Below are 21,347 nucleotides of genomic sequence, written 5' to 3' on the forward strand. Positions count from 1 at the left end.
CGCCTCATAGGATATTGTTATCGTTAAAGCTTCTGTACCATACGTTAGGATGGTCAAGTTGAGAGCCTTATAGAGTGTTTGGTTTTTTCGTCGAGAGAGGACTTGGCAATAATATGTGAAAAATTACATAATTTAAATGCCCCCCGTAATCACTAAAAGTTAAATCCACTAAACAGTCGATTCATGAATGCCTACTTGTTGAGAGCGTCGACATATCAACAATATTCGCCCAAATTTTGGTCTGGCAGTCCTTTTTCCATTCTCTACAGAACCAGCTTCTAGAAATTTGTCCATCACGAATTTTCCGATTTTTTGTTCTTAAAGATCGACATTTTTCATAATAAGTTTCAATAACATTAACGTGTTGTTCTTTGAGGAAAAGTGTACATCTGTGTTTTAAAAAAGGTCAAATATGACATAAAAAAAGGAAAAAGGCATTGTCGACTAGTCCCGGAATATTCGGAATTATTATAGAAAAATGGATACCGGGGTCCTGGTATTGAAATTCCTAGTTTTTGCATGCCAGTATTTTGCTGAACAGTAATAACTAATCATGGCCTCCTGTATAGATGTTTATTTATTTTAAATATCGTTAAAAGCTGTACATTTCATAAACTTTTAATTTTTGAACTATTTTTTGTTTTTACTTTTCATTACATAGAAATCGTACCATTTTTAAATTTATTTAGTTCACACATATGAAGACATACATACCAATTAATATTTCGCGCAGTGGAGTACCACAGTTGTTGTTGGCACCATTGTTGCATTGAGAGATTTTTTAACAATTCTAAATTCTTTTATAAAAACACACATTCATATTACACATACTCCCCGCTTGCTGTCATTCGGTATTCGAGTGTGTACATGAATGCACTTTGCTTCATATGCGTGTGTCCGTATGAACTCGTAAGTACATCTCATATGTACGAGCATATCAATGCTGCTGTTCTGATCATCCAGAAGAGCAATATAGCAGTTAGCTCAGTTCACTGGGATACAACCATACATCTACTCAACACCACAACAACACTCGGCCCACTGAGCTTGGACTCGTCACACAAATGGTCACGGGTTGCACTCTTTTGGGCTACTTCTTATCCTCGCACTCAGTGGTACATTGTATACATTTACACCAATGCCCACTATTGCTGGAACGTCTAAAGAGCAGTGCTACAACAAAAGCAACCACACACTTGTATTATGCGCGACGGTACACCGGTTGTTTTGCGTTTGAACCTTTTGTGAGGCAGCATTACTTCGGCTAGGTTTGTGATTGTGTCTGTCAGTTTGTGTCTTCATCTTGGAATTTCACTTGATCTTTGTCTACTCGTCGCGAGTGTGGTGAATTCTTCTTATGTTTACTCGTTTACATTTATGCTGCGATGGCTACTTTGACTCTGAGCCTTTTATTGTTGTTTTTCTGGCTCTCTGCTAAGTTCGGCCGTATGGCTAGTTGTTGGTACTGCTGCGCTTACTTTGTGGCTTTGCTGTTGAATGCCACCACACTTGCTCGAAGCATTTTGTCCAGGTATGGTATGCTCAGGTAGAAAAGAAAAACTCCGATTCAGTTCTTCGTGTATTTTCGTTGTAAAATTAATGAACGTTTTTCGTGCGCGGAAGGTTTTTGCGCGTAGTTCGTTTATTCGGTGTAAATTCTTATTATCTACATACAATATACCGATTTATGTGAACAAGTTAAGTGCGGAAATATTGGTTTGAAAATTGGAAATTAAATTTCGTTTCGTTGCAATCAAGTACACGGAACAATCTAGGCCAAATAGTTGGGATTATATAAGTATCTACCTTTCGATTTTGTGAAGAAAACGCGCGGTTTTGCAACTATCGGATATGATGTGAATTTGGAATATTGAATAAGTTAATGGTGTGCTCCAAGATGTACGCAGTTCGTTCAAGTGACACAAGAAAAATGCAGAGAAATAATTCTGAAATTCGGAAAATTGTGCAATTGTAAGAAGTTTAATCAAATCTCTGTATACGAAATTGTGTTTGAAAGAGAGCTGATTTTTTACACTCTTTGTGTTACTTATAAGAATTTGAAAAATATGTGCCCAAAGTCTTCCAAAATGTGCAAAGATAAATAACAGTTTGCAACGCAATGTTATTGGCAGTTTTTGGCTGCTGCTTGTGCGCATGTGTTGGTGAAATCAAATAACAAGTTGCAATTTGATGTTACAAATATTTTCAGCGCTTTTAAGTGATCCGAGAGCAAGTGCTGAGGCAAAGTGCCGCAGGATCCTGCTGTTCCACTGAGTTAAATCAATTACTACAAAGGAATACTCTACGCTGTTATTTGGAAAAGTAAGCATTCAAGTCATTTCTATCATATCCAAGGGTAAAAAACTCAAGCAAGCACCAAGATTGTGTAAAACTTTTTTCGATTTTCGATTTTCCATATTGAATATTGTGTATACTCGTATTCCCCAGTTAAAAGCACTTCGCGTACCACATGCTCGGTGCTGGAACTTGAGCAGACAACACTCTGCCGCTGTCGCGTAGTGTGTGCAGGAAAAAATACAGCAACAAACAAAATACAATAATACAAAAACATAACAAACTAAAAGCAAAAAATCGGAAACTAAACAGAAAAAAATGAAACAAAGTGAAAAGAAATATTTTTCAACAAGTCAAACGGGTTCTTTGCGCTCCAACGCATCAGATGTTGTTGTTAGTGCTGCGGCTGTCGCTGCTGCTGCCGTTGGTGGTGCTCTCTAGCAAGTTTGTCCGTTTGTTTGTGGTGTCGGGTAGTGGCAGTGGCGGTAACAGCAGTAAATGCGGCAGAAATGCTATTATGGCCAACCTCTTATTGAAATAATTTTAATTTTCTCGCTTAACTTATATGCAGAAAACGTTTTCCAATGGTTCACATTCACATTTGCAGGCCATGATTAAGAAAAATGTTTGTGAAAAATTTTGACAGCGAATACGGTGAATGTTGCTGGTCGATTTGGTGTGGCGTAAATGTGTTGTCTTGAAGAAATATGTGTGTGTGTGTGTGTATAGGCAAAGTTATTCAAGTGATTGGCGTCTTTATGAAGACGCACTTGTGAGCAGCAGGTGATGTGTGACGAAAGGTCAGTTGCGATATGCGAATTAAGGAAAAAAATTTAATAAATACATATATTTACTTTTCTTCATTGTTTCACATTTTTAAACCTAGTGCTTCGTCAGCGCAAGAATGCGAAATTTAAACAATCTAATGCTTTTGTGAAGCAAAGGATTATAGCAGCATATCCGATAGGTCTTCATTAGTGTTACTTTCAAAACAAAAAAATACTTGCAGATACTGATCACAACTGAAGAACTGAGCAAAAAATTAAATCAGCAGGGAAATTCGTGCTGCATAACAATTTCACGCTTAATGTAAATGAAGTTTCGTGCTGAAATTCGGTGGCACTTATTTGTCACAGAAAGGAAATTTACCAAAGAAGTAAATTTTGTGAAAGGGATGACACACAATCATTGGAACTTTCAACTACAAAAATGTTTGCAACAGCTTAGATATGAAATATAACATATATTAATATTTCGAACAGAGTGAATTGAAACATCTTTAGTGTAGCAAACTTGCTAAAGAAAAATGTAAAAAATAATCGCAGAACTTTCATAATCGGAGTGCATGAATTAGAAAATGTGAATGGTTAATTACTGAAAAAATAGATGTGCACATACGTACTCTTGCATTTACTTACTTACTTGCATCTGTATCTTATACACATTTGCCTAAGCGACAAAAAAGCATCGCCTTTTATATCGCCCTATCTGCTTTAAAGAGTCGTACATATTTGCAATCTGAAGGGATCAAAAATCTTACGTTCAACTATCTATGTAGTTATCACCTGTCAGAAATTATAAACACTGTGCGAAACAAAGGACTTGACGTGAATTAAACATTAAATCGTACATGCATGTTTGGGGCGTGTTCCCAAACTGTTTACGAATATTGTAACTGTGCAAATTTTGGTACTCATATCAAACATTTGAAGTCAAACAAAGCCTATAACTGTTGAATACAATTTAAATTTACTTGATTTTCATCTACCATACTTTACTTACTTTAAGTGAGATTTATTTACGGGCCGATTAATTATACGTAACTTTAAAGTGCCCTTTAACCCTTTTTAAGTGAGCACCTCAGAGACTGGAAAAAATAAGGGTATCAAAAACTTATCGTTAAAAGTACTCAAATTCTTATGAATCCAAACAGTTTTCAAATATCGAAAATAAGACCTTTTTGGATTCGAAATTAATTACCATTTTTTACCCGGGTAGTATTAAGTGGTTTTGTTAGAATCAAAGCTTCTTTGAATGAAGTAATGTTTTAAAAGCAACCAGAAATAAATTAGTTAGTATATACGTAAAGTGTTATTGGGGCATACACTATATGCAGGGTCTTCATATTGTTCTATGCAGGGCCCTACAGTTTTAAGCCGACTCCAAACGGCAGATATTTTTTATAATATGAGGAGTTTTTTCATGGAGAAATACACTCGGAGGTTTGCCATTGTTTTCTATCAATTTGTGGTTTCATTCTCTTAGCAGATTTCAAACCCGACCAGTACCGAATGATAGAGACGCGCAAATCTATTCGGCTACGGTGGCCGCCTAACGGTAGCGGCTTTCTATATATTTAAAAATAAATACAAAGGGTTAACGCGTTCTAAAGAAATTAGCTGCGCAGTGCTTAATATATCTTATACTTCAAATGAAAGCATCTTGTGACTTCGCTTACTGTTTCGTTCGAAAAAAGGGGTAAACTTCAATACTCCCTAAAAATATTCAGACATAGTATTTTTCACTAAAAAAAAAAGGAAAAACTAATTTTGACCAAAAGTTTCACGGGATATTAAACTTAAAAAAAAAGGTAATAAAAGATTTTCGGATATTGATACAATAAAAGTCTTCATTACGGACACTACATATAATCGGAAAAATGGCTCACACATTTTTCGTTAATTTTTCCATACAAAATAGCATCTCAATAACCGGACACGGAGCTTATGTTTTAAACCATTTTGATAAACCAAATTTTGCATAGAAGGAGAAAATTCAAAAAATCTCGAGAAAGCGACATAAATGAAATCCCAGAAACAAAAAATTATGTTGTTTTTGGACGACGCGACATTCCATTCAAGAAAATTAAACTTAACCAACATAAACATTTTTTTATTGCCTCAAAACACAATGGCAGTAGGCCACCTCATGGTGAATATATGTTATTGTAAAATCCAATATTTTATATTTTTTTATAATACGAGGTGGGGCAAAAGTAACCTTGCGATGTTTTTTGGCTGTAATTTAAAAAAAAAAATTAAAAACTTTGATTCTTCTTGTGGATTATTTTTATTTGGTCTTTGAATTTTTTTTACATCAAGTCGAGAATATGATGTCATGTAAATGGCCGCCGCCACAGTTGATTGCCATTTGAGCCCTTTTTATGGCATTTTCCATCACTTTGGCCAAAACTTCCGGGGATAGGTCCTCACATTCTTGACGGATATTGTCTTTAAGAGCTGCAAGAGTCTGAGGCTTGTTGACATAAACCCGCGACTTCAAAAAGCCCCACAAAAAGAAATCAGGCGATCTTGTTGGCCAGTGCAAATCGACAAAACGGGAGATTAGGCGTCCGGGAAATGCATCCTTCAGCATATCGGTTGGGGCACGTGCAGTGTGAGCCGTTGCACCGTCCTGTTGGAACCACATGTTTTCCAATCCCCATTCATCAAGTTGCAGCAAAAAGAACTCGTTGATCATTGCTCTGTAGCACTCACTATTCACAGTAACCGTTTGGCCCGCGAGGTCTTCGAAGAAAAAAGGTCCGATGACTCCTCCAGCGAAAACAGCACACCATACAGTGACTTTAAGCGGGTGTAATGGCTCTTCGTGGGTTACACGCGGATTTTTAGTGCCCCAGAAGCGTAAATTTTGCTTATTTACGTACCCGCTAAGATGGAAATGGGCCTCATCATTCATGACTATTTTTGATGAAAAATCATCTTCCTCTTGGTGGTGATTAAGGATGGCTTGAGCGTATGTTAGACGCGATTGGCGGTCAGCAACAAACAGCTGATGCACCGTCTGGACTTTGTACGGAAACATCTTGAAATCTTGTACCAAAATTCGCTGTAAAGACCGTCGACTGATACCCATTTGCGTGGCACGTCGTCTGGTCGATGTCGACGGCGCTTCCATGACATCCTCGACTACAGCAGCAATATTCTCTGCAGAATGGCTACTCCGGAGTCTGCCACGTTTGGAAGCATCTCGTGTTGTGCCAGTCTCTTCGAGGCGAGTAATGTTTCACCAGTGAGCGTTGGACGGCGAGGAAATCTGCGACGAAATTCACGTTGTGCCAAAGTCAACGACCGATTATTGGTCAAATAAACAGTCAGCAATATTCCGCGTTCTGGAGCAGTGTAGCGTAACATTGTTTATTAACGTGTATTTCGCATGTGTTTACTAGACAAATGTCAAAACAGAACTGGCATTAGGGGCCAATCGCAAAATGTATAGCATTTTCTGATAGGAGGATTACTTTAGCGCCACCTGTTACCTGACCATAAGAGCACTTGTTACTTAATATTGACATTGCAGCCTCAACGTCAGAGCTGTTAAAATCTATTAATGAACCTGAAGTTATGTATTAAACATTGAAACAGCTTGGGATAAAGTTGAAGCAACATTAATTCAAAGATGCTTCAATAAAGCAAAAAAGGTCTTCTAAATTTTGATCCCGAAGATCTCTGCTAAATTTCAGGAAGAACTCCATGTGGAGAATGATTTCGACGATGATATAAAATAAAAGGATATTATGGATATAAGGGAATCAGAAGAAGAATCCAATGAAGATATAAGAGGGGTAGTATGATTAGGCAATACAACTTGGTATGCGGTTGTAATAATTTGCTAAAAACAGCTTTGTCGCTTTTAGGTTGATGTGGGATCCTCGCTTATACAAAGAATCAAATTCGTTCATTGTTATACTATACAGAGGAAAAATAGAGAGGGAAAAACCAAATGGGGGAAAAAAGGAAGAGGGCGCTTAAGATTAGTGAAGGATGACGACCAAACCAATACATATTCAATTATGTACAGGAACTACTGAAAAACCAGTGCAAAATACTGCACTATCGGAGTGCTAGCACCCGCACTGTATAAGTCCGTTTGCCAATCGCTCGAAGTTTAATCAAATAACCAGGATTTATGTAATATTCACGGGATGGATTTTTGAAAAAATTTAAATTTCTTTACTTACCTTTAACTTACTTACTTTTTACCATGGCACGTTGTCAGAGCCTTGATATTTTATTTTGGTATTGTACGGGGTAATTGATCTCAATTGATCTCCGTAAACGACAGAATTAAAGTTATGTCAATGCAATGCAAACAATGAACTTAGTTGAATGGTGATCGTAGCTCTTAGTGCCGGATATATTATATGTAAAGGGTATTTTAAAAGACGAGCTAAGATGTTGTTTTAAACTAAAACATGAATGATTTACATTCCTTTAGGGTCACTAGTTTTATTCAAAACACGGCTCTTAACAAGTATAGGTAAAAAATTGCATCATTTAAATGTGCACGTCTTCCAACCATGTGCACGTCATTAGGTAAAATCCGCCAAACAGGAGACAGAAGATATTGAATTTGCAGTATTGCAATATTGTCAACAGAACCGTGTCAACAGATTCTTTCACCAACCTTTGAATTGCCGACTCATTTGTATTATTATTTCATTCGGAATTTCGCGATATGTTGTTCTTAAAGATCGACACTTCATAATAAGTTTCAATAACTTTTAACCGTTGTTCTATCGTGTAAAACTGCTCATCTGTCCACTTCATAAATGTCAACGATGACATAGAAAAAGAAAAAGGTACAATCTAGGAACTATTCAGTACTATATTATTCACTATTACATTTCGAACTTTGTGCTAAAGAGAATGTGACTTTTTTAAATCGCCAATAAATAAATATTCCTGGTGAATGAGAGTTAATAAATAAATTTCACATGAGTCAAGAATTTTTGTTGTAATTTAGTGGATTCTGCATAAATTTGCTCTTTCTTTTCTAAAAAATGCAAATACTTCAATCTAAAGAGTACTTTAATTATGACCTTCACAGCTTTAGACTTAGGTTTTTTGGAATCAAGTTTTTTCGTCGCTTACCATCATTTGAAACCTCTTTAGCAGTATCGGCTCTATATTTAACGACTGATTATTAAATCATACATGCAATAATATTCAAATCTGAGTTAGTTCAGGTATTTATCAAGGAAATTAATTTTTTAATATGTACGTGAACTCACTGATCTTTGCTGATAAACCAGCTGCAAGTGGTGCTGAAAAAGTGTGACCAGATGGTTGAATAAGTCGAGTTAACCATACAAGTATAAGAGAGATTCCTTATAAACACCATATAATTTTCGAACTAGAATTTATATCTGAAAAAATACGGCGGACGCCGTAGCCGAATGGGTTGGTGCGTGACTACCATTCGGAATTCACAGAGAGAACGTTGGTTCGAATCTCGGTGAAACACCAAAATTGAGAAAAACATTTTTCTAATAGCGGTCGCCCCTCGGCAGGCAATGGCAAACCTCCGAGTGTATTTCTGCCATGAAAAGGCTCCTCATAAAAATATCTTCCGTTCGGAGTCGGCTCAAAACTGTAGGTCCCTCCATTTGTGGAACGATATCAAGACGCACACCACAAATAGGAGTAGGAGCTCGGCCAAACACCCAAAAAGGGTGTACGCGCCAATTATATATTGGTTTGGGGAAAAGGAAATGTCGTATTTGTGTCGAAATTTAACGCTTTATTTAACGTACTTAGAATTATTCGATTCAAGTCAAATATGCCCCGTTTTGTTCGCAAGCTTGCTGCCATTTAGAAGTCAACTTCATTATGTCTCTTTTATAAAACCGCCCTCCTTATTTGCAAAAAACTCAGACAACCAGTTTTCGCAAGCCTCTTTTGAGGCCAACTTGATATAACCAAGGGCGTTTTGCGTGGACCGTACGAGATGATAGTCACTTGGTGCCAGGTCCGGACTATATGGTGGGTGCGATAGGACATCCCATCCGAGCTCCCGTAGCTTCTGGCGGGTCATCAAAGATGTGTGAGGACGAGCGTTGTCTTGGTGGAACACAACACCATTCCTATTGATCAATTCTTGCCGCTTCTGGTCAATCGCCTGCTTCAAACGGTCAAGTTGCTCACAGTAGAGGACCGAATTAAGGGTCTGGCCATATTTGAGCAGCTCATAGTGGATAATTCCCTTCCAATCCTACAAACCACACAGCAAAACCTTCCTGGCGGACAATCCGGGCTTGGTGATGGTTTCGGCCGGCTCGCCGCTTCTCGACCACGATCTTTTTCACTTGGCTTTGTCGTACGTGATCCACTTTTCATCGCCAGTCACCATCCGCTTGAAAAATGGGTCAAGTTCGTTCCGGTTTAGCAGAGAATCGGAAGCGTTGATTCGGTCCAAGAGATTTTTTTGCGTCAACACGTGTGGCACCCAAACATCCAGCTTTTTTTCGAATCCAATTTCCTGCAAATGGTTCCAAACGGTTTTGTGGTCTACACCTAGTTCCTGATTAATCGAGCGAATGCTCACATGCCGGTCTCTTTGGATAATTTCAACGATTTTATCAGTCTCTACGACGATTGGCCTACCAGTACGGGGTGCATCTTCGACATGTACTACACCAGAACGAAATCGATCGAACCAACGCTGTGCTGTGCGAATCGTTACAGTATTAGGCCCATAAACTTCACAAATTTTTGCCGCCGCCTTCATTGCATTTTTACCTCTACGGTAGCAGAAACGTAGAATATGACGAATTTCTTGCTTGGTGGACTCCAGCTTTGACGCGCTATAACTTAAGACTGAAACGTGCGATCGCAGTACTGTCAAAGAGACACTTGTAGTACAGATTATCGTCTTCAAATCGCCGTTTAGTGTGACCCGATGCAATAAGTACAACGCAAGATATGTTTAAATGTCGCGCTCAATTGACAAAATACGACATTACTTTTTCCCCAACCCAATATATATATGTCCATCTCCCTCACTTACTATGTACGTCTTTGTCGAAATGAAAAAATAAAATCGAAATAAACAAAGAGTTAAAAAAAATAAAAATAAAAACAGTGACTGAGTGCATCATGAACTTAAAGATTTGAGCGTGTTTGGAAGTGAATGAATGCAGCCAGCAGATCAACAATTCTACACAGATACTATATAATATACAATGTTTGCAAGTGTGAATGTGTCTTTATTTGCTGCAGTTATGTGAAAGGAAGAAAAATCTTGCATTGTATTTTTTATGAACTTCATGGAATTCATTGTATGATTTTTGGGTATTTTAATCGACAGCTACAATGCATTATGTAAGCACTATGAGTAACATGCACATACACAGAAAGTTACCTAAAAATGTATGCATGCTCTTATACATACATAAATGTTTTGTGTTGCGTGAAAATCTAATCGCACGATCGCGACGTGCTTGCCGCAATGTTTTGAAATAAATGCGTTTTTCTTAGAATTTTTTTACTCTTAAAGGTTTTTGGTATTATCTGCTAGTAAGACAGTAATTGAAGCATGTGGAAGAACTTCTAGACCTGATTGTCTATATGGAAGCTTGGTCTTCTTGTTGGCACTTATTTTCGTGCATTTATTTTTACTTCAACTTATTTTAGATTCCGTGCTGGTTTCTTTTCCACAGGTTATTTTAAAAATTACTCGCAAAATGCTTTGGCATTCCATCACATTCTTTTATAAAAAAATAGGAAAACCTAATATTTGGAGGCTATTAAAATGCTTTAAATTATGTGAAAATAAAACTCTGAAGCAAGGAAATGTTTATTGCTCGCCTCAATGCAAGTGGTTCATTTGGTTTCTTGTGCAAGATAATGCGGAAAAGATGAAATCATTTACAAAAAAATTAATTATGTGTTCGTAGTGAACTTTTGGAGGCGGTGCAAGCAAGGCAAGCTCAGTTTGGCCCGAACTTTATATGAATAAAAAATAAAACAAAAAAAAATAAAACAAACAAAAAATTTGTGGTGTGCGTCTTGACGTTGGTCCACAAATGGAGGGACCTACAGTTTTAAACCGACTCCGAACGGCAGATATTTTTTATGAGGAGTTTTTAATGGCAGAAATACATTGCGAGGTTTGTCATTGCCTACCAATCGGCAAATTGATGTTCAAGCACATAGATTCGAACCTACGCACAGCCGAATAGTAGTCACCCACGGCGGGTTGAATACCTGCGTATATTTTAGTAATATTTCACTTGAGTTGGTGGTAATTTTTAGAATCCATCCACTCGAAGATTCACCACTTTAAGTAGATAATTTTTTAATGAGTTGCAAACCTAACTTAATTTTTGGAATCAAGTAAATCCACCGACAATGAAAGTTATAGCTTGCAGCATCAGAAGAAGATGCCAGGCTATACTCGACAACGATGAAGACTATACGGCTTATTGAGTAATTTCGACTCGTAGTTTTGTACATACTCTAATGTAAAAAATTTTAAATATATATCTTTTATACTTCATGAATAATCGCGGTTCCTTTTTCCTAACACAGACTGTAAGTCTTGAAATAATAAGTTGATTATGTGAGCACAACTGCTCTAGTCCTCCGCTGCCATGGCCGGTTGCGCTAGCCAATCAGCTGATTCTTTCAAATTCGCTGAGAGCCAGATAACAGTTTGTTTTTTGGCCACATTTATATTTTTGTAATGGAGAAATTATAATATCATTGGTGATTGAAAATAGTTTTATTGTTTTTCAAAATATTCTCCATGACGATTTGGATACACATTTGCTCTCGTTTGAAAAATTGTTTGAAGCATTTTGTCCAGTCGCGTATCCAGGCCATCAAGCAAAACTTGATTGATGCTTTTGGCCAAAGTGATTGAGCACTTTGCGTACAGTACTGCTATCTTCTGACACAACCACTGATTTCGAACGACCTTCCCCGAATTCGCCGGTGAGCGAACAACGACCACGAGCAAATTCGAGTAGAAGCGCCCAAGACCAAAAATAGAAATGTGAAACCTACCATATTAGATCAGTTAAAAAGTTCTTAGCTTAGTTTTCGTTCTTATAAAGGGTGATTTTCTAAGAGCTATAGGAAAGTTTTTCAAAAAAACACACGTAAAATTCAGAAAAATGCATGACATTTTTATTTAAGTCGATAGTATATATACATATATAATTGGCGCGTACACCCTTTTTGGGTGTTTGGCCGAGCTCCTCCTCCTATTTGTGGTGTGCCTCTTGATGTTGTTCCACAAATGGAGCGACCTACAGTTTCAAGCCGACTCCGAATGGCAGATATTTTTATGAGAACCTTTTTCATGGCACAAATACACTCGGAGGTTTGCCATTGCCTGCCGAGGGGCGACCGCTATTAGAAAAATGTTTTTCTTAATTTTGGTGTTTCACCGAGATTCGAACCAACGTTCTCTCTGTGAATTCCTAATGGTAGTCACGCACCAACCCATTCGGCTACGGCGGCAGTACGATAGTACAGTCCATATAATTTAATGTTTGAAGATTATTTCATGCAAATGTTGTCCGCGACTGCGCTTCAAATGGTCCATCCACTTAGCCCCATTTTGGCATACTTTTTCGAATGTTTCGGCCGGTACCTCACATATAAATGCATTAATGTTGTCTTCCAATGCGTTAGTTCAAGCAGGCTTGTTTGAATAGACATGAGCTTTAACATAGCGCTCAATTCCACTTATCGAAAGTTGGTCGTAAGGTCTCCAAATGATAACAGCGTACTTTAAACTATTTCGTAAAAAAATTAGTTAATAAAAACTTGTAAAGCGTTAAAGCCGGGTGCAGAAAAATACACAAACTAAATTAACATTACACATTTTCTGTTTAAAAATTTTTTTTATTTCTCATTTTGGCCACTCACTCGAGTCTTCTGGCTTACAATGTCCCGGAGTGATAATCTTAGGTTTAGATGAAGTCCCAGTGAACGAGAAGTTGAGCGTCATCATATCAAGAGGTATGTTTGCGTAAGCAAGTCAAAAGGTTCTCGAACATTTCACCTCGGTAAAGTGAACAAGAAGGAAAAAAATAGCAACGAGATGCACGCGGATGTGGTTTGGTAAATTCTTGGGACTGCTTTCTAGTGGCTACCAAGAAATATAAATATTAAAACACTAAGTTGTATTACTTTTAATTAACACTTGACATCAGCATGCTGGCTTCTCTGCACTAAAAGCCGTAACAACAACCGCGGCTGGGGCATTTACCCCCCGTCCCGCTTCGACGGCTAGTTAACGCGTTTTAAGTAGCAAATGCGGGGCACAGAAAAAACTTAGCAACAAAATAGTAAGAAATAGTTGACTGTGTGAATGAGTATAATATAAAGTATATTTTTATGCATTTTTATATTGCTCTCTAAATTATACTTTGGGATTTTTTGCTAGAAATATTTTTGGTGTAATCATAAAAATTATATGTTACATTCTGGTTGGCAGGTTGCTGGGTTTTTTCAGTTTGATGGAAGGAGATGATTCTATTAATTAGAAAAAGACCTGCATACGCGTTTATTTTTATGCGTTTGTATGCTGTTGAAAATGTTTTTTACTTCATGGTCGGACGATTATAGTGAAATGTTGGGGAAAAGAGGCTGACCCATTTTATAGTTTTAATTTTAGGTTTGTTGGGATGATGAGAAAATTTTGGAGCACGAATATTTCGGAAAGATATGACGGTGCAATAATCCAGTTAAAATATTTTTATGAAATGCCGGTACAAATTCTAGTACAAAGGCCACTTTGGAAATAGGTTTTCAATATTTCCCAATTTTGTTCAAGCGTATAGCGTCCCATTTCGTAAATGTCAAACCTTTAAGTAAATTATGAACACATTTGACATGTCATTTGTGTTGCCATTCTCAGAAAAATAGGTGGTTCAAAAAGCAAACGCTATATGGCCCACCCTTATCAGGTATTGTAGGATAAAGGGAAAGTTTGTTGAATTTGTCTTTGAAATTCGGGAAAAATATTATACTCGCTTGAAACACTTCATTTAAAATTTGTTCAATTATCGATGACCTCCCACATTTGTATGTATGTAACTCAAACTTTGTATCGAGTCAGTTTGTCATATTTAAAAAGGCCAAATTCGGAAGATATTTTGGATGAGAAAGCTATTCGTAAACTAATAGAGGCAGATTCGCCATTGGCTGTCCTGGTGGACGAGAACTTGTTCCATTACAAAGTGTGTTCGTATATGCTTCATAACATTTCTCGATGATAATTTTACCATTTTCATGCCTACTGGCGTATGACGTTGCGCGCCCATTTTATAAAAACTTTGTTTTCTTCCGGTTTCAACTCACTACTGTCCCGACTTGGTCTCTAGTTTATTGTGCTCAATACATGCGTAGTCAGAGGCTGCGGTGCAATGTAAAAACTCGCTAAACTGTTTATCCGGGAGATACCTCCAAATATTTATGCCAAAATGAAACCACAAATTCATGTGATAAGCCTGTAATCGATCCTCCAATATCGAGGATTTTATTGACAATTTTTGGTGGGAGCGACTATAAGGTTCTACGAAAATTCTCATTTGTATTGGGCTCATCTATCAAATATTTCGGTGCGTAATTTTGAAAACTCAAAAAAAAAAAAAAAAAATTTAGGAAAAATATTGGTCTTAAGGTACAACTACTGGTATACCTTCAGTCTCTAAAACTAAGAAAATTTGGTGATAATCTAACGTCGTAAGTTAAGTTATGGAGTGGTGATCTACCCATCGAGTCTTCAACCCTTTCCAGTTAAATATAAATATATTTAACACAAACTGCTTATAATAGGTGGCACAAATTTAATCATCCAATATTTTTTTGAGGGAGGATGGTTCCATGTGTAGAAGTCCACGCAAGTGGGGAAAGTTACTGATCGCCATTCACTTGGGAGTGGCCAGGACGATTCTTCTACATATGGTTCAAGCAGCTCACAACGTCCGGGATTAGCCCACGTATCCTCTGGTTAGCTTCCGAACACCCGTCCGGGAGTGAGCTAAAGTGAGAAGGCGAAGCATCCCAGCATAGCTGGTTGTGCGCTGGATTTGGGACCCGCCACTTAAAAAGCCCCCCCAATGAAAACAGCAACAAAGCCTCGGATGAGAACTTCCAACACTGATGACGACCCCTGCAAACGAAATAAGGAATACGATTTGAGGGCATGCACCTGGAATGTCCGGTCCCTTAATGGGGAAGGTGCCTCTGCCCGGCTGGTTGATGTCCTCGTGAGAGTAAAGGCTGACATCACTGCCATCCAAGAGATGCGATGGACGGGGCAAGGTAAGAAAAACATAGGACCTTGCGACGTCTACTACAGCTGCCATGTAAAGGAGCGCAAATTCGGTGTCGGATTTGTTGTGGGAGAGAGACTTCGTCGCCAAGTACTGTCGTTCACTCCGGTGGACGAGCGTCTCGCAACAATCCGCATCAAAGCGCGATTTTTTAACATCTCGCTAATTTGCGCCCACGCCCCGACGGAAGAGAAGGACGATGCGACCAAGGATTCTTTCTATGAGCGCTTGGAACGTTCCTATGAGCGCTGCCCCCGCCACGACATAAAAGTCGTGCTTGGCGACTTCAACGCCAGGGTGGGCAAGGAGGGAATTTTTGGTCCCACAGTTGGAAAATTCAGCCTGCACAACGAAACATCCGGTAACGGACAGAGGCTGACCGACTTCGCCGGGGCCCGAAACATGGTAGTCTGTAGCACCAGATTCCAGCATAAGAAAATACACCAAGCTACCTGGCTGCCTCCTTGTTTCCTGATCGAAAAACGCATGATAGATGGAAGACACGCTTCTAGTGTATTAGATGTACGCACGATCCGAGGACCCAACATCGACTCGGATCATTACCTTGTTGCAGCCAAGCTGCGCACCCGCCTCTGTGCAGCAAAAAGCGTACATCTACCTACGCAAAGAATGTTCGACATCGAAAAGCTGCAATCACAACAGACCGCCAGAAGATTCGCCACTCGACTCTCACTCCTGCTCTCGGAGAGCACTGCCCAACACACCGGCATGCGCGAGCAATGGAGCAACATTTCTCGTTCCCTACGTACCGCCGCCGAAGAAGAAATCGGATTCCGGCGAGCCCGAAAAAACAATTGGTACGACGAGGAATGTCATGCTGCCGCCGAAAGAAAAGATGCCGCCTATAGAGCCACGCTGCGATCGGGCGCAACGCGAGCCATGTGGGATCGCTACAGAGAGCTAAAAAAGGAAGAGAGACGTATTATCCGACAGAAGAAACGAGAGGCCGAAATACGTGAGTGCGAGGAGCTTGAGATGCTGGCCAATAGGAACAACGCCCGAAAATTTTACCAGAAAGTTCGGCGGCTTACAGAAGGTTTTAAGACCGGGGCGTTGTCCTGTAAGAACAAAGACGGCGATCTGGTGACTGCGGTACAGAGCAATCTTAAATTATGGAGGGAACACTTCTCGAACCTGTTAAACGGTGACAGCTGCGCATGTCATAGAGAATGTGAAGATCCCGATACCCCAATCGTTGACGACGGAATTGTCGTTCCGTTACCCGACCATGACGAGGTGAGAATAGCAATATCACGGCTAAAGAACAACAAAGCCGCGGGCGCCGACGGACTGCCGGCTGAGCTATTCAAACATGGCGGCGAGGAGCTGGTAAGGTGCATGCATCAGCTCCTATGCAGAATATGGTCGGATGAAAGCATGCCTGCCGATTGGAATTTAAGTGTGCTCTGCCCAATCCATAAGAAGGGCGATCCTGCAATTTGTGCTAATTACCGCGGGATTAGCCTTCTAAATATCGCCTATAAGGTTCTAGCGAGCGTATTGTGTGAAAGGCTGAAGCCCACCGTCAACCAAGTGATTGGACCTTATCAGTGTGGCTTCAGACCTGGAAAGTCTACCATCGACCAACTATTCACAATACGCCAAATCTTGGAAAAGACCCATGAAAGGAGAATCGACACACACCATCTTTTCGTCGACTTCAAAGCTGCATTCGACAGTACGGAAAGGAGTTACCTGTATGCCGCTATGTCTGAATTTGGTATCCCCGCAAAACTAATACGGCTATGTAAGATGACGTTGCTCAACACCAGCAGCGCCGTCAGAATTGGGAAGGACCTCTCCGAGCCGTTTGATACCAAACGAGGTTTCAGACAGGGTGACTCGCTGTCGTGTGACTTCTTTAACCTGATGTTGGAGAGCATCGTACGAGCCGCAGAACTTAATCGCTCAGGCACAATTTTTTATAAGAGCGTACAATTGCTGGCGTATGCCGATGATATTGACATCATCGGCCTTAACAACCGCGCTGTTAGTTCTGCCTTCTCCAAACTGGATAAAGAGGCAAAGCGAATGGGTTTGGTGGTGAACGAGGACAAAACGAAGTACCTCCTGTCTTCAAACAAACAGTCGGCGCACTCGCGTATCGGCACCCACGTCACTGTTGACAGTTATAATTTTGAGGTTGTAAAAGACTTCGTGTATTTAGGAACCAGCATTAACACCGATAACAATGTCAGCCTTGAAATCCAACGTAGAATCTCTCTTGCCAACAAGTGCTACTTTGGACTAAGTAGGCAATTGAGTAGTAAAGTCCTCTCTCGACGAACAAAAGTAACACTCTACAAGACTCTCATCATGCCCGTCCTAACGTATGGCGCAGAAGCTTGGACGATGACAACATCCGATGAAGCGACGCTTGGAGTGTTCGAGAGAAAGATTCTGCGTAAGATTTTTGGACCTTTGCACGTTGGCAACGGCGAATATCGCAGACGATGGAACGATGAGCTGTATGAGCTTTACGACGACATAGGCATAGCGCAGCGAATAAAGATCCAGCGGCTTCGTTGGCTGGGTCATGTCGTCCGAATGGATACAAACGCTCCGGCTTTGAAAGTATTCGATGCGGTACCAGCTGGTGGTAGCAGAGGAAGAGGAAGGCCTCCTCTGCGTTGGAAAGATCAGGTGGAGAAGGACTTGGCTTCACTTGGTGTGTCCAATTGGCGCCGGTTAGCACGAAAAAGAAACGACTGGCGCGCTTTGTTAATCTCGGCCAAAATCGCGGAAGCGGTTATCGCGCCAATTAAGAAGAAGAAGAATATTTTTTTGAATACATTGTTTACTAGATAAAAAAATGATTTTAAGTGTTGAAAATCTTTATTTTGACGTTCATACGACGCCATTTGCAAAAATAGTTATTCTTCAGATATCACCCTATTTTGCGGCACGTTGTGTATTCTAGAATCTCATTTATTTTCTATGTAGAAAATTCCCTGCAGGGTATTTTTTCCATCAATTTTGACTGAGGTTTGTTACGCTTTTTGCCGCTTAAACTCGTTGTTTGGTCTACTGAGTGCGCCTAATGTCATTTAAATTGCCACCTAGAGTAGAAGAGTTCAGTCGGACGGGCAATCTTTAGTTGCTTGAGACTTTTCTGCGCAGCTATTAAGATTAACAAATAATAAAAGTTGTATACTGCATTTACGTTAAAATAAACAGTTGTATGTATGTATATAAGAGACGCAGGTTTGCTCGTAAGCGAAAGAGCAGTTCAAGATTATCAATGTTGCATGCTCAATGCGGAAACTGATGGCGCACGCACGACTTCAGTCGATCGCCATATCTCTTGCACTGGCGCTCTTTCATGCCTGTAAGCTGTTCCTATGCGTCAATGGTTATGGACATGGTGTGGTGGAACCTTTTTTTGGAGCGGTGGACCACACACATGCAACGTGCAACGTGCATTGCACGCAAATTGTACAAACCTTTATAAGTCTGTAGAAATATTATATATACACATCTGTATGTAAGTTAGTGCAAAATATGCTCGTACGACTTGCAGATAAAGCCCATATTGGACTCATGACTGAATCATTGCTGGGAATTGCTTCCTTTCTATTTCACTTTTTCTATAGTTGCGAAAAGAAAACGGAAAATTATTCATAAATGCTTAGATTTATTTAATTATGATGAGATAAGTCAGTGTATGTGTGTATGTGCCGCAGGTACTTGGGCGTTAATTGGAGTTTAATTGAAGTGTATGACTCAATCGTGGGCGCCAACTATGACATTCTCCCTCAATAAAGACATCATAAACTCTTCTGTATATTTTTTCGATATTTAACAATAATACAAAAATTCACATATACACATGCACATACCTATGTGAGTGTTTATTGCATTTGAATCGATAATTGTTTTTAAGTTTACGCCATTATTTTGTTTATGGCGGAGCGTTTGAAAAATTGCGAATAAAATTTGATTATAGGCGTTTATTAGCGAAATAATGGGTAGATGGATTGACTGTCCTCCACCTTGAATGGTCTAAATATAATAAAAAAAATAAAGTAAATAAAACTAATTTTTTCTATATAGCGAAATGTTTCGTGCTGCCTCGGTCAACTGCGCAGTTAAGTCTACTTTCCAAGATCTTATTGACGGTTTGAGTCCACATAACTATGTATGTTGTGTTTATAATACTGTAACACTCTGTGACGAAAAAACATTTTTTGGATAGACTGTTTCCCAGGCCCAGTCTAGTAGAAAATAACTGCATTTTCTAAATTTTGAATTAACCCTCAAAATTGGACTTTGTTTCTATTTAGTCGGCTAAAGTGCTCTTGGAATGCATGCATCTGTGTTTCAAGCGGAGGTGTATGCGGTTCAAGAAGCGCTGAACTTTGGTGTGGAAACAATGGAGAGGCAGATCTATTTGTGTCTGCAGCGACAGCCCTTAGACAGCCCTCCAACCACATCAGGGGTAGTCAAGTCCTGTAAATCCAGGCTGAACTATGTCGGTAGGCATAATAGCCTGATGCTAACATGGGCCCCGGGACACGTGGGTATCGCGGGTAACGAGACCTCTGACTCCTTAGCTAAGAGCTAAGAAGTTGGCCTCAGAACCCGTTTTGCCACTCCCTTCTGCGGCCATCACAGCCACGGTTAGCAAATGGGTAACTACCACCCACAAGCGAGCTTGGCAGGCTGAGAGAGGTTGCTGATGGACTAAAGTGATGTTACCTGTCATGTCCGATCGACTGTCGCAAACCCTTCTGTCATTAAGCAGAGGGGAGTGCAGACGGCTGGTTGGGCTGATGACGGGCCACTTTCAGTGGGCAAAACACATGGAAAGGCTGGGCATCTCAGACAGTGTACTCTGCCTAGCCTGTGAAGAGGAGGTTGACGGCGGACCACTTTCTGTGTGTCTGCCCCGTCTTCGCTCGAATCAGGTTTGAGGTCTTTGGCACTGATGTGTTAAGAAGCGGCCAACTTGGCATCACAAGATCTACTCAGATTTCTTCGGAGATCGGGTAGATTTAAAGAAAATTAAAAGGGAATCCAAGTGTAGTACAATGGACTTAATTAATGTCTGAATGCTGCACTTGCTAGTTGTCCCGACAAAAAAAAAAAAAAAAAAAAACGGAGGCCGCCGTAGCCGAATGGGTGCGCGAATTCACAGAGAGAACGTTCGGTTCGAATCTCGGTGAAAACACCAAATTAAGAAAGACATTTTTCTAATAGCGGTCGCCCCTCGGCAGGCCATGGCAAACCTCCGAGTGTATTTTTGCCATGAAAAAGCTCCTCATAAAAATATCTGCCGTTCGGAGTCGGCTTGAAACTGTAGGTCCCTCCATTTGTGGAACAACATCAAGGAACACACCACAAATACGAGGAGGAGCTCGGCCAAACACCCAAAAAGGGTGTACGCGCCAATTATATATATATATATAAACGGTTTTGTATGTCGTTCAAAGTAAAATATTTAGCTGGTTGCATATATATAAACTGTATTATATTTTGAGGAATGCCAAAGCAAGAAGGTAAACAAATTGTAAATTGTAAAATATCTACCTTCGTTTTGGATAGCGTTTCAAACGTATTCAGATGGTGTGGCCAACATGAGACCGCTAATGGGCTATCTGTAATTTTGAGGGAATCAGCTGTATTCATTGCTCTCATGAATACGTCAAGGATCATAGATTTACCAGGTTTGATCATAAACAATGGGGAAAAACAAAGTTAAGTTAAGCGAGCAATTTCGGCTGCCATGTCATAAGGCATTCTGCAGCCGAATTATGCACGATTTCTTCAGATGTATTCACACACTCGTTCAATTAGTCGTTGTTATGATGGCAACATTAGACTGTGTTGATAGTTTTCTATATTACTAGCACAATCTTTGTTTTTGCGTAAACCAACTGTTCAGCCTCGCAGCTGACAAAATTCTGCTGCTGAGTCCCCTATGATGTGGCAGCCAAAG

The 21,347-nt window shown here is 39.7% G+C and overlaps 1 protein-coding gene across 1 annotated transcript in view; it reads left to right on the plus strand.

Moving 5' to 3' along the window:
• Positions 1-1,692: 1,692 nt before the first annotated feature.
• Positions 1,693-21,347, plus strand: part of LOC129248800 (protein dachsous-like) — an 82,140-nt gene continuing 62,485 nt past the window's right edge. Inside the window, exon 1 of the mRNA XM_054888415.1 lies at positions 1,693-2,322. The gene's annotated coding sequence lies outside the window, so the exon portion shown is untranslated. The remainder of the gene's footprint in view (positions 2,323-21,347) is intronic.

Source organism: Anastrepha obliqua, chromosome 5, assembly GCF_027943255.1.
Source record: "Anastrepha obliqua isolate idAnaObli1 chromosome 5, idAnaObli1_1.0, whole genome shotgun sequence".
In the NCBI taxonomy this organism is placed as follows: Eukaryota; Metazoa; Arthropoda; class Insecta; order Diptera; family Tephritidae; genus Anastrepha; species Anastrepha obliqua.